Source organism: Zingiber officinale, chromosome 3B (assembly GCF_018446385.1).
Source record: "Zingiber officinale cultivar Zhangliang chromosome 3B, Zo_v1.1, whole genome shotgun sequence".
Taxonomy (NCBI): Eukaryota; Viridiplantae; Streptophyta; class Magnoliopsida; order Zingiberales; family Zingiberaceae; genus Zingiber; species Zingiber officinale.
This window is the reverse complement of record NC_055991.1, coordinates 87,503,102-87,517,271: the sequence shown is the minus strand read 5'-3', so window position 1 is coordinate 87,517,271 and position 14,170 is coordinate 87,503,102. Positions and strand designations below refer to the sequence as shown.

The 14,170-nt window shown below is 38.2% G+C and overlaps 1 non-coding gene across 1 annotated transcript; it reads right to left on the bottom strand.

The window, feature by feature from the left end:
- Positions 1-368: 368 nt before the first annotated feature.
- Positions 369-474, bottom strand: LOC121968809. Its single transcript, XR_006108345.1, has one exon. It is a non-coding gene; the product is annotated as a small nucleolar RNA R71 (small nucleolar RNA).
- Between the last annotated feature and the right edge of the window lie 13,696 nt (positions 475-14,170).

Here is a 14,170-nt window from a genome sequence, read left to right as displayed (position 1 = left end):
AAGCAGGTCCTTAAGGGATTTCTCTGCACCCATTTCTGCAAGATTTTTATCTCCAATTGTGCAGCCTCATATTGAAGCAGAAAGTTTCCAACTAGACCCAGAGTTAATTTCCATGATACAAGGTCATAAATTTGGAGGAGAAGTATCAGAAAGTCCTTATCTGCACCTTGAGAGATTTCTAGAGCTTTGTGATATGGCGGACTATGAAGGAGTGCCAGCGGATGCAGTTCGATTGATGGCATTTCCTTTCAGCATCAAGGACAAAGCAAGGACTTGGTTATATTCTCTCCGTCCTCAAAGTATCACAAGTCAGGAACAATTGGAGCAGCAATTTCTGAATCATTTTTTCCCTCCAAGCAGAACAATCTACATGAGGAGTTGCATCACAAATTTTGTTCAAGCAAATGGAGAATCTTTATTTGAAGCATGGGACAGATTCAAGAGTCTACAAAGGCAGTGCCCTCAGCATGGCTTGGAGAAATGGTTGATTCTATACATATTCTATAGGGGAATTTCTTTTTCAAATAAGTGTTTGTTAGATTCATTAGCTGGAGGTTCATTCATGGACAAGAGTATAGAAGAAGCTTATACATTAATTGATCAAGTGACATTGAACCTCCATGGATGGTCGAACAAAAGTTGGATGGAATCTCCCTCAGAAACTCAAGAAGTACAAGCCATATATGCTAGAGAGCTTGTCAAACGAGATACAATTCAACCACCCAAGAATGTCAAAATTCGGAAGTCACAGAATGAGGAGTTCAAACATTTGGGGGCAAAGATTGAGAGCATAGTTTCAAAATGGTTCAAAGAAGATCCCCCTCCTATACAAATAAGATCTAGTGAAAATTGTAATGATATTAAGTTGAGGAGAGGCAAGAATCATGAAGAACTTCTGAAAAATGACTTGTATAGAATTGAGGAGAAGAACAATAGAAGACCACAAAAACTCAGCTCTATTACTCCAGGAAGTTTCCAAAGGCCACAAGTACCTTTCCCTCAACGATTGATCACACCTACACTAGATATGCAAATTGGACCTCCTCCGCAAGCTCAAAAGGAATATGGAAAAAAGGAAGTACCTTTCCTAGGACCTTCACTAAAGGTTCCCTTTCCACAAAGGGAAAATTCTGTGATACAAAAATGCTTGAGTGTAGATTTCTGGATGTATATGAAGATGAGGACTTTTCAGATGAGGATTGTGATAATAATGCAGTGGATAACAAGTTTTCATATCTTCCTCCAGATTTTACAGGATGTTATAGTGATATTGAATTTTTAGATGATGAATGTATTGAGGTAGATCAACGTAAAAATGCAAACGAAGTCAATGATCCTCCTATAGTTGATTCTCCTTTTAAAGATATAGACGTTGGTTTATTTTTCGATGCTTGTGTTGATAATGATGATTTGGAAGGAAGTGTAGGGAGCTGTGGTGTGGAAACAACATCTCAAGAATCACCTCCTTCATCCACACAACCTTCTGAGATTATGAGAGTTGCAAGGATTGAACATGTTGTGGACCAATGTGTAGGGACTTGTGCAACAAAAGCAAAGCCCTAAGAATCACTACTTTCAGAGCCATTTCCACCTGAGCTAGAACCAGAACCAATTCCTAATTTTGAAGAAGTCACATCCCATTGTTTAGAACTTTCAGGTACATCTCAATAATGCAAGTTAAGTATTCTTAGTGATCTTTTAGAAAATTTCATAGATGTACCTATAATTGATTTTATTGGATGTGATTCAATTTTTGATACATACTTAATTCATATTAATAAGGTTCTAGTTCCATCTAATATACCATGCTTGGGAGAGGTATATTTTTCGTTTGGGTGTGCAGATTTTCATGGGGCCTATAATTGGAAGCTCGATCTGAACCGTCTTCGACCTCCTGAAAGAATTTCTAAGAAGACGAAGATGGAGAGAGTGATTCTTCACTTTTTGATGAAAGCTTCCTCCATAATAAGAGCCCTTGGTAAGAGGGTTCTAAAATATCTTACCCCTCCAAGAGCAAGATTTCGATAAATCTAATGAGGTGGTCGAGCTAATGACCTTAAACAAGCGCTTCTTGGGAGGCAACCCAAGTTCATTTTCTTTGTTTTCTTTTATATCTTTAGTTCTTTCTTTATAATAAACATGTATCCTCTACTTAATTTTTGTTGTCTATCTTCTTTTATAGGACTCAAAGATTAGGAGGAGTGCAATTATATGATAGAGAAGTTAATGACATGGATACTTGGCACGCATCATTTGGTAACTTCTCTTACTTTTAATCTCCTCCACTTTATTTTTAGTTTTCATTGGGACAATGGAAAGTTTATGTTGGACCCCGTGGTAGTTTTAATGTGATCAACTAAGTTGGTTAGGTCCTGCTGTGTTTGATCCCTGTGTCTGAGTGTGCAGGAGCTTAGGAGCACAGGAAGTCGAGCGGAAGACACAGCTAGCGAGAAGGACGACACGGGAAGGGAGCCGACGGGCTCGGTGCATCCGAAGGACGAGAGAGCTACGGAAGAGTACTCCGGTGGGCGTGAAGAGCGTGCGCGGCGTTCGAGGGACGTTAAGCCGGGACGGAAGGCTGCTCGAGGAGAAGGCCGGGAATTGGGTTCGGGTGAGCCCTATTCCGGTTGGCCACAATCACCCAAAAGAACAGAGCTTCGGAAGCCAAAGCGAAGAAGAAAAGGAGTCAAAAGAGGCTGAAAATTACTGTAGTAGGAAGTTACTATAGCTTGAAGGCGCCTTAAACAAGCATTGAAGGCGCCTTGAACATTGAAGGCGTCTTCATTGCTTGTTGAAGGCGCCTTGAGCCAGGTCAGAATGACCGTTCGAGCACCGGATAGAATTCTATCCACTCACCGAGCTGGAGGCGCCTTGGACCCTCGGAATAGAATTTCCAGGAGATATAAAAAGGCCCTTGGAGCTAGGAATTCAACAACAACTCAAGCAATCATTGTGTAGTCATTCCTAGCAATAGTTCTAAGCTTCCAAAGTGTAAAAGGCTTCTCCGCCTTCAGAGAAGGAGATTTTTCTACTGAGCTTTTTCTACTGCCCTAGATTAAAAACCGTCTTGGTTGTAACCAGGTTAAATCCCGGTCTTCTCTGTCTTTCTGTATTTAGTTTTTATTGCTTTACTATTTTATCACTATTGCACTAATTGAGTTGAAAGTACGAGGAGGGTATATTTTATTTTTTGTTTATAGCAATTCACCCCCTCTTGCTGGCCTCCGCTGCACCTACAATTGGTATCAGAGCCTAATCGCCTCAGAAGGACTAACCGCCAACTGAAGCACTACGATCAAGACGATGGCCGGAGCGAATATTGATCCCCCGAAATTCGACAGAAACTTCGCGACGTGGAAACACCGGATGGAGGTATATCTTAACACAGATTTAAATATTTTATTAATAATGAAATTTGGTTATGAAGCACCAAAGACAACGAATGGAGAAGAACTCGAGATGCACCTCTGGACCAATAACCAACGTGACGAGTCTATGGCAAACGCTCGGGCTGAATTTCATCTTCTAAGCATACTACCAGATGAAGGTCTCGATAAAGTTGGCGACTACCGAAGTGCAAAAGAACTTTGGGAAAAGTTCTTAAGACTCCATGAAGAATAAATTGAAGTTAAATCCGACTCCTCGATGGCCACTGACCCGACGTCAGAAGAGTCCGAAATCGAGGTAAGTGCCGAGACAGAACCAGTAACCAAACTCCAACTTGAAGACCTAGAATGTTCATCACAAATGAGCATCGATGAAGGGGGAGAAATATCAGAAGACGAAAACAACGTAACAGGGGGAGAATCAACCGCCGACAAGGTAAGTCATGTATGGTCTCCACCTCTTGGCAAATTAATTGATTCAATTGAAATATTGCCGAAAGGTTTTCGTAAATTACAAATTATTTCGTCGAAAGAATATTTTGAATTAAAAACTGAAAAACTATTAAAGAATATTGAGTTAAAGGACACAATTTGTCAATTAAGAGATTTTGACAAACTAACAATAGAAAATGTACAATTTTCTGTATGCTCAATATTTTTTGCTACAATCATAAAAAATTGTGAATTGAGAACTTATGAGAAGTTAAAATGGAAATTTAAAAATCATAATATTTGATCTTAGTTGAAATATTAGACTTAGCGCTTTCAGAGAAGAAAATTAAACAGTAAATTTCTTTATAAACCTTTATCAAGGAAGTGATTGTTGCTCCAATAACCAAGAAGGTCTAGTGCCTTGCCACGACCTGGAAGCTGAAATATTGAATTGAAAAGTTTAATTAACTTTCTGAAAAAGCATGTAAAAATTAGAATTAAATAATGCTTTGAAAGTTTAATCAAACATTTTTGAAAATTTTGTTTATAAATTCATTTTTAGAAATATTCTTCTGGAAAATTCTAAAAAGTTCATTTACTTGGAATTTTTGAAATGTTCCCTCTAATTAGGACCCCATTTTTGCTGTGATCAAAGGGGGAGAGAAAAGTACAAGTTGAGGGGGAGTTAGGAAAATTAAAATTAAAATTTTATATATTTTTTTTTCTAAACTGTGTTGTAATTTTACTTATTGCAAACTTATGCTTAAACATGCTAGTTTAGTAATTTTACTTTAAAATTACTTTTTATGTCTATTTTAACCCTAACTTGAACTTGGGTTGATGCACATCAAAAAGGGGGAGATTGTTGGACCCCGTGGTAGTTTTGATGTGATCAACCAAGTTGGTTAGGTCCTGCTATGTTTGATCCCTGTGTCTGAGTGTGCAGGAGCTTAGGAGCACAGGAAGTCGAGCGGAAGACGCAGCTAGCGAGAAGGACGACACGGGAAGGGAGCCGACGGGCTCGGTGTGTCCGAAGGACGAGAGAGCTGCGGAAGAGTACTCTGGTGGGCGTGAAGAGCGTGCGCGACATTCGAGGGACGTTAAGCCGGGACGGAAGGCTGCTCGAGGAGAAGGCCGGGAATTGGGTTCGGGTGAGCCCTATTCCGGTTGGCCGCAATCACCCAAAAGAACGGAGCTTCGGAAGCCAAAGCGAAGAAGAAAAGGAGTCAAAAGAGGCTGGAAATTACTGTAGCAGGAAGTTACTGTAGCTTGAAGGCACCTTAAACAAGCATTGAAGGCGCCTTGAACATTGAAGGCGCCTTCATTGCTTGTTGAAGGCGCCTTGAGCCAGGTCAGAATGACCGTTCGAGCACCGAATAGAATTCTATCCACTCACCGAGTTGGAGGCGTCTTGGACCTTGTTGGAGGCGCCTTGGACCCTCGGGATAGAATTTTCAGAAGCTATAAAAAGGCCCCTGGAGCTAGGAATTCAACAACAACTCAAGCAATCATTGTGTAGTCATTCCTAGCAATAGTTCTAAGCTTCCAAAGTGTAAAAGGTTTCTCCGCCTTCAGAGAAGGAGATTTTTCTACTGAGCTTTTTCTACTGCCCTGGATTAACAACCGTCTTGGTTGTAACCAAGTTAAATCTCATTCTTCTCTGTCTTTCTGTATTTAGTTTTTATTGCTTTACTATTTTATCACTATTGCACTAATTGAGTTGAAAGTACGAGGAGGGTATATTTTATTTTTTGTTTATAGCAATTCACCCCCCTCTTGCCGGCCTCCGCTGCACCTACAGTTTAAGTCTGGGGGGGATGCATTAGATACATTTGGTTTTTATTTTTGTTTTCTTCTTTTTGCATAATAAAATTTTTGCTAGTTGCATCTTACATCACATCATGATTGTTTGTTCCTTATTGCAAAATACTAGCATGTTTATTCTAGATTTTATGTGTTACTTATGGTGCTAGTATGTTTAGTGATATATCTTTTTCTATCTTTGATAGCATGAAGTGAGCAATGTTTTTACTATAAGAGTTTAAGTATTGGCCTTGTTTTAGGATCTCTATACACTATGCCTATTTGTTATGGTTGATAACTCTAAAATAGTCATGCTTCATAGAATTGGACTAGTACTTGTGCTTTTATAGTGACCCCTCAACTACATTTTGGTTACTGGATAAACTCAGATCATGTAAGCTCATTTGGAAAAATCAATCCCAAAAAAATAAAAAAAAAAAATAAAAAAAAAATTGAAAGTTTGTTCAAGTTTGGTACTTTGCAAACATTCAAAAAAAAAATAAGGGATAAAAAATTTGTTGTCGTGAGTGGAAACTAGCAATTCACCCCTTTGAGACTGAGTTAGGTTACTGGGGAAATGAATGCTATGTTTCTCTTGATACTGAGTATTCCTTTGAGACTTGTATAGACGATGTATAGCACTTTTGAGGGGAACGAACCTTGCGTGTGGCAGGTAAGTGCCTATTGCCGGAAGCATAAGGAACACAATTTTATGATGACTTGACTTGACTAGACTTAGGGATTGAAACTTGATAAATTTAGGCCACTTTCGCACTGAGCACGGAGGACTACTACTTAGGTCATACTTAAACTACTTTTGTATTTTGCTCACCAATGAAATCATTTGATAGAATTAGATTGACTTGCTAGAGATTATGATGCATTATCTAACCACATGAATCTAGATTGCGGGTTTTGCTTGAGGACAAGCAAAGGTTTAAGTGTGGGGGTGTGATGTGTGTAGATCTTATGATCATTTATGCATGTTTGGACGCACATCTACTTGTATTTCATAGCATATTCTATGTTTATTGCATCCTATTTCTTTATAATGTCATACTTTCATTATATTTGTTCAGAGATCTGCTCTTTGCTTATTTTCTTGTTGACAAGACGTTATTTGGAGCGAAAATGGAGCAAAAGTGCACACAGGAGCTTGGGTCGTCCAAGGCCACATGACCGTGTGGCCATGAGCATGTTCCGGCCGTGCCAAATGGCACGGTCGTGCTTGCAATCCAGAGACGAAGAGGGTTTTGGCAGTGTCAAATGGTATGGTCGTGCCAATCAACCCATGGCCAAGCAGCACACGACCGTGCCAACATTCCAGAGGGGAGGAAAGTCACGTCCGTGTGACTCCACACAGCCGTGTGACCTTGGCAGAGAAGTAGAAGGCCACGGTCGTGCAACTTTGCACGACTGTGTGACTCAATCCGAGAGGAAGCCGTGTGAGGCCATGTGGATTCCACACGGTCATGTGACGAAGACCACGGGCAGTGCGGTGCCCATACCCTAGCTTATAAAAGGGTCAAGAAACCTATTTTTGGATCATCTTTGGTTCGGGGACTTCGTCCCTCTCCTTGGGAAAGGGTTTTCTCCTTCGGGGGAAACCCTAGAGCTTCATCTACCATCGTCCCTTGATGATCCGTCCATCTCCGGAGCAAGGAAGCATCACCAAGACATCGAAATCATCAAGCATCTCTTCTTCCTTTTCTTCTAGGGTTGTAAGTATACTTTTCTTTATGTTCTGGGGTTATTCTTCCCCCACAATGGAGTAGACATCTTGTTCTACGATTAGGAAGTATTTGTAATATGATGGAGATGTAGAACTATGTAGATTCGCCTTGTTTCTATTCAATGACCTGTTGATGCCTTGTTTGTGCTTGATGAGTTGCGTGTGTGACATGTTTACGTTTCTATACTTTGATTGCTTGATGTGGAGGATTGTTGATCCCGAAAAGTGAATACCTTAGAGCGTATTGACCAAGGTACCCTAGTGACAGGGGTAACCCTTTCCGGACGTCTAAGACGTTCCCTTAAAAGGAGAAACAATCCCTTAGGAGCTGCTGCTCTCGTAAAGAGAGTGCTCTAGATCGTATACCCGAGGGACCCTAGTGACAAGAGTAACCCATTCACGGATGTCTAGGACATTCTCTTGAAGGGAGAGGCAATTCCTCCATAAGGAGGTAGGTAACCCTTGTCCTTATTGTTATTTACTAGATGTGTATCCCAGTGATCTACCGAGGCGCCCTCGTGACAAGGGGGTTAACCATTACAGGATTTCACAGGGATCGTCTTTATTCGATACTTAGGGATATTAAACAATCTAACTTCCTACAAGAGCATGGACATAGAGGGTAGAGACTAAGCAATTTATGTAGTATCTCCTAGTATTACAATGAAACCGAAATCCTAGAATCCATCTCCCGAAGCTCATTCCACCCAAGATTAGTTCTTTCTCTTTCTCTCATCCTTCTCTTTCCCTTTTCAATCACCCTTGTTAGTTTGCAAACACCAAAGCCAGCTTTCGACCGTCTAGATAACTTACCTTGCGACATCTCTAGTGCTTAATCAACAGTCCCTGTGGATTCAATATTTTTATTACTGACGATGAAACCGTACACTAACGGTTGCATAACAGATTGTTGGGTTGCAAGGTTGCAAACATAGTCCCACATTAAAAACACATGGAAAAGATCATAGGTTTATAAGAGAAAAGATATCTCCATTGGCATGAGGCCTTTTGGGGAGAGCCCAAGAGCAAAGTCATGAGGGCCTAGGCCCAAAGTGGACAATATCATGCAAATGTGGAGATATCTAAATTCTTTTCGATCCTACAGTTATATGAGTGTCATAAACATTCTCATGTGACTATTGGTATAAGTAGTCCTTGGATCTGAAGTCACTACGGTTCCCTACATAAAGAGTTGTGTACTTTGGTATCGGCAAACGTCACCTGTAACAAGGTGGACAATAAAGTCGATCACTGGGTATGCAATGAATTATGTGGAGGGATGTGAGTGATGTAGATGGGATCTATCCCTTCCATATGACGGAAGCGATATCTGTGGACCCCTTGATTAGTAGGACACAAAAAAACATGACCATGTGCAAATGAGTCAATATGAGATATTGAGCTTATTTGATTGAATGTGTCTAGTTAGAGATCAAGAAACACAAAGGTTGATAATAGGATGACACGGTCTATGCCTCATTGATCAACCTAGATATCAAGGATAGAGAGATCAAGTCATACAAGAAATAGCCACGGACAGGTTAGGCCGGATCTTGATCTTCTCGTCACTTGGGTAGCAATGATGCCTTGCTAGATGCCACTCATTGCTTATGTATCTAAATGTTGATTTGGATACATTGCCAATGTTACGAGAACCTATTGGGTCACACACAAAGAACAAGTAGATTTGGAGATATATTCATATGATGAATAATTGGATTAAGTCTAATCCGAATTGGACTTATTGAGTTAGACTCAATTGAATCTAATTATTGGATTAAGTCCAATTCAAACTAGACTAGAGAAAGTCAATTCAAATTAATGAAATAGTGATTCATTGAATTTGAATTGTATGAGAATTAATTGAGTAAGACTCAATTGAATTAGACTTGAGTTAGACTCAAGTGGATTAGACTTGAGTTAGACTCAAGTAAGACTTAATGGAGGCATTCATTGAATTTTGAATTCAATGAATCATTTCATTCAATTCAATTTTCGAAATTGATTTGAAAATGAGGAGTTTTCAAATGTGGTCCTTAATGGAGAGTGAATGAGCATTAAGGCTCATTAATGGAATTAATGATCATTAAGTATTTTCATTGGATGAAAATACTTAAGTCATTTTTTCTTCTCATTTTTCATAACTTCTTCATCATCTCCCCCCTCTCTTCTCCTCTTGGACGAATCCTCTTTCTAAGGTTGCTAGCACAACCTTAGGTGGTAGGCATCTCCACTTAGTGAGTTTGTGAGACAAACGAACCTTTGTTCGTGTGGATACCATAGAGGCACGATCGTGTGTTCGTGCTGAGATCCGAGCTATCGGGAGTCCGTGAGTACGCAACAAAGGTATACTCCATCATGTTTTAGATCTAACTTAGTATAAGTTTTTGTTTCCCTTCGCATGGATCTTCTGGAGGAACTAGTATTTTCCGCTGCGTGTTTGCATGTTTAGCGCATCTAGTTCCTTACATAAATTGCATGAAATTGTATTCTTATTAGGTGACAATATCTATAAACAAATCTTGGATGTACAATCGATTAGAAAATTGATTTATTAAAAATGATTTTGTTGTTGAAGTTGATCTATTTGTGGACTTTGATAAGAATCGTTTAGAATATATGTACTGTGACGAGTTACGATGTCCGTGTAATCATTCCAAATGTAGAAATAAAGCATTCCGTGATGAAGATACCGTGAAAGTACATATATATCGATATAATTTTATGTCAAATTACTACAATTGGTACTATCACAGAGACCCTTATTTGTATAAACCAATTGGGCCTTTTGGTAGTTTGTCATCTAGCACAACTATTGTTGGCGAATCATCAACTAATGATATTGCAATACAATCAATGATATTAAGAAGTGGCACAGTTGTTAGGGAATCATCAATTTTATAGTTCATGTATATTAAGTGTTGGTGCAGGGTACACCAAAATCGAACCTGAGTTTTAATATTGTCAAAGGTTCAAGTTAAGTTTTATTGTGATATGATGAATTGACTAAGTGTGTAGACTATTTACCAACCAAGAAAACTCTAGTCGTGGCTAGGCAAGGAAGTATTAGCAGATCATGGAAGCCAAACATGGGAAGTCTAGGTATGTCAAGTACCTGACACCTGGCAATTAGACTCAATAGGTCTGGAGGACCTGATATCAAGGGGAAGTTTTGGTGAGCCAATTTGATATTAAGTTGAAGTCCAAATAGGTCTGGAGGACCCGATGTTTGGTAGGTAAGTTGAGGTAAACAACTGAAGTGGAGCGATGGGGAGGTCGTGTCTTAGGAAAGGACAAACCTAAGGTCGTTGATCCAACTATCGAAATTGAGAGATTTTCAAGTTGAGATCAAGGTAGGTCTTACTATCTTTTCTTACTCATGCATTATTATACTACTGTGCTAACTTTGTGTTGCAGTGATATTTTTTATACTATGGAACTAACTCTATTTTACAGAAATAAATGGGATCAGTCCACCGAACAGGAGATTCAATTGACCGAACCTAGCTGATGTGGTATGTTGGAATGTATACTAAAAGCCTAGCTTTTTGTATAAACATTTACTTAGAAACAAGAATTATATTGGTCAATATCTACATTTATATGTTAAGTGTAGTTGTTCAATTAATTTATATTGTAGATAACATGGTGTGTGGTGTCACACATAGAAGATCGTGTTATCAGTTCTTTATAAATTAAAAATAGTTGCTCACGACTAAGATGGAAAGGAACAAACCGTTGGATTAGTCGTAGTGTAATTAGGTGTTAGTTTATCTTGACTAAAGAATTACACTAGTTCACTCTAAGTGTATTGAGTAGGACCATTTAAGGTAAGTTCTTTTTATACTGACTTAATAAAAGAATAAGACCTTAGTTATTATGGAAGTGTGTGCTATTAATCCTAATAATAACAAGCACATATATTTAGTATTTATTTCTTTGACTTATCAAAGGGTGAGATTTAGCTCGATAAATCAATAGGCTCGATAAGTTGGGAAATGATATTACTTATAGTGTGTGTTGTTGATTATAGAAGGAAACTGTATCCTAGTAATCTAGGTTGATAATGCCCCCAAGAGGAGCTTATAAAGACTGTCATGTTAAATCCTGCAGGTGGACTTAGTCCGACATGACGATAAGGTTGAGTGATACAACTCTTAGACTAAGATATTAATTAAAGAGAGATGTCAATAACTCATTTAATTAGTGGACATTCGATATTTTAAACACAGGGAGAATAACACACTCATAATAAGAAGGAACTCAAAATGTAATTTGGGATTGGTGCAGTAGTTCAATAATAATTCTTTAGTGGTATGAATTATTATTGATAAAATTAAGTTGGGTGTTCAGGGTGAACACGGGAAGCTTAATTTCATCTGGAGACCAAAACTAATTCCTCCTCTCGGTCCCTATCGTAGCCTCTTATTTATAAAGTATTATACCCAACTATACCCACCTTTATACCCATCCTAAGGTGGTCTGCCAAGCCTTGCTTGGAGCCCAAGAAAGGGGCTGGCCAAGTTAATCCTTGGATGAACCAAGTGGTGGCCGACCCTAGCTTGAGTCCAAGCTTAGGTGATTGGCCACAATCAAATTAAAAGGGTTTTAATTTAAATTTTTTTTCTTATATGAATTCCATGGTTTTAAAAAAGAGTTTAAAATTTAAATCTTTCCTTTTTATAGCTTTCTATAAAAGATTAAGAAAAGATATGATATCTTTCCTTATTTGTAGATTGAAAGGAAGATTTTAATTTTAAGAAAATTTTTCTTTTTTGTAATCATGTTCATGATTTAAAAGAGAGTTTTAAAATTATAATTTTTTCATTTTATAAGTTTCTACAAAGGATTAAGAAAAGATTTGACATCTTTCCTTATTTGTAGATTGAAAGAAGATTTTAATTTTAAAGATAACTTTCCTTTTTGGAAATCATCCACATGTTTAAAAGAAAGATTTTAATTTATAAAATTTCCTTTTATAACCAACCATGAAGGGAAAAATTAATAGAGAAATATTTATTTAAAATTTCCGGAAACAAATTAGGAAGTTTTAATTCTTGTGTTATTAAAACTTTCTTTGTTTGGAGCTATGAGGTGGCCGACCATTATAATTAAGAAAAGGAAATTGGTTTTAATCAATTAAATTTTCTTTTTCATGGAAAAGAAAATAAGGAAGGTTTTATTTAAATTTTCCTTATTTGCTAAGACCAAGGATTATAAAAGAGGAGGTAGGAGTGCCTTCATGGGTGCTAACTCTATTCTATTTTCCTCCCTCTCTTCCTTGGTGGTGGGCCGACCCTTCTAGTTCTCCCTTCTCCTTTTTCTTTCTTCTCCTTGGCCAAAACTCTTCATCCTTTGGAGCTTGGAAGGTGGCCAGATATTGCTTGGAGAAGAAGGAGAGAAAGGAGGCTTTGTTTTTTTTGCATCCCTTGGAGCTTGGTGGTGGTGGCCGAACCTCTACATCCTTGGAGGAGCTTTTGGTGGCCGAAACTTGGTGTGGAAGAAGAAGGGCTTGGGTGGTTCTCATCTCGGTAGATCATTGTCCACACAACGTCCGAGATAAGAAGAGGAATACGGTATAAGATCAAGAGGTCATTGCGTACAAAGAAAGCTATAACTAGTAATTATTTTCCGCATCATACTAGTTTTTCTTTGTATGAATTCCAAACACAAGAGGCATATGATTCTAGATTTTCGGATTAGATATTTGAAGTTGTGTTTTTTTTTTTATTTTTTTCGATCTTGTAATTCGATTGTTCTTTTTGGTTAAACCTAATGTTATTTTAGGAAATTAAATATTGAATTTCATTAAGAGGCTTTGTCGAGTCAGTGGTGGATGCTCCTATACCCAAGAAGGCCATGTGCCTCGCCATGTTTGACCTGGGAGCCAATTTTTGAAATAAATATTTAATTAAATTTGTAACATAGGTAGATTTGGATCAATAGTGTTAAATTCCGCTTGCGATCCAAGTCTAAACCATTAAGAAAATATAAGTTAAATTTGGAATCAATAATGTTAAGTTCCGTTTGCGATTCTGAATTTAATTTCTAAAGAACACAATAGGTTGTTAGGAAAGGTTCGACACTTGTATAAAATTTTTGTACAGTGGAACCAGCATGATCTTCCTAGGACCAACCAATAATTGGTATTAGAGCTAGGGTTTGCCTCTGTGTGTTTGGTTTTCAATTTAATTATGCACATGTCATACATAATTTAGGCAAGATAATAGTAGGATGTGCTAACTCTGTGATTGCAGACTACAACTATTATGACTTATAGATATTGTGTGTGATTGGACCCTTGGACATGTGAAGGGAATTTTATTATGTGTGCATGATTGTATTTAACTAATATAGCAGGAGCTATATTAGCCCTAGGATTTTACATTTATGTTTGATCTAAACTTGATGTACATTCTCTTGTGGAATATAGGATCGATGTATGTAATTTTTTTTTTTTTTATATCACGGATCGTATCCTTGCGAGGCGTGGTGCTATTGGAGGACTAGAGGCACAACGGAAAAGGAAGCTTGATGGACCCGACGACATGAACCCTAGGGCTGGCAGCGCGCGAAGGATAGTGATGGAAAAGGTCATAATAGTTGGAAAATTAATTTCCATATTTATTGCTTTTATTTACTGTGATGTGTGCTTGCTAGATTAAAATTCCTCATCTTAAATAACTAAGTGGGAGAGGGATTTTTAAATAAATTCCATGGTCTCCATTACTGGTTTGTAAGTGATGCAAACAAACTTGCGCGTTGGCTCTGAGTGCCTTCCTCCATATCAGATGAGTTTGTTTGTGGATCACTAGAT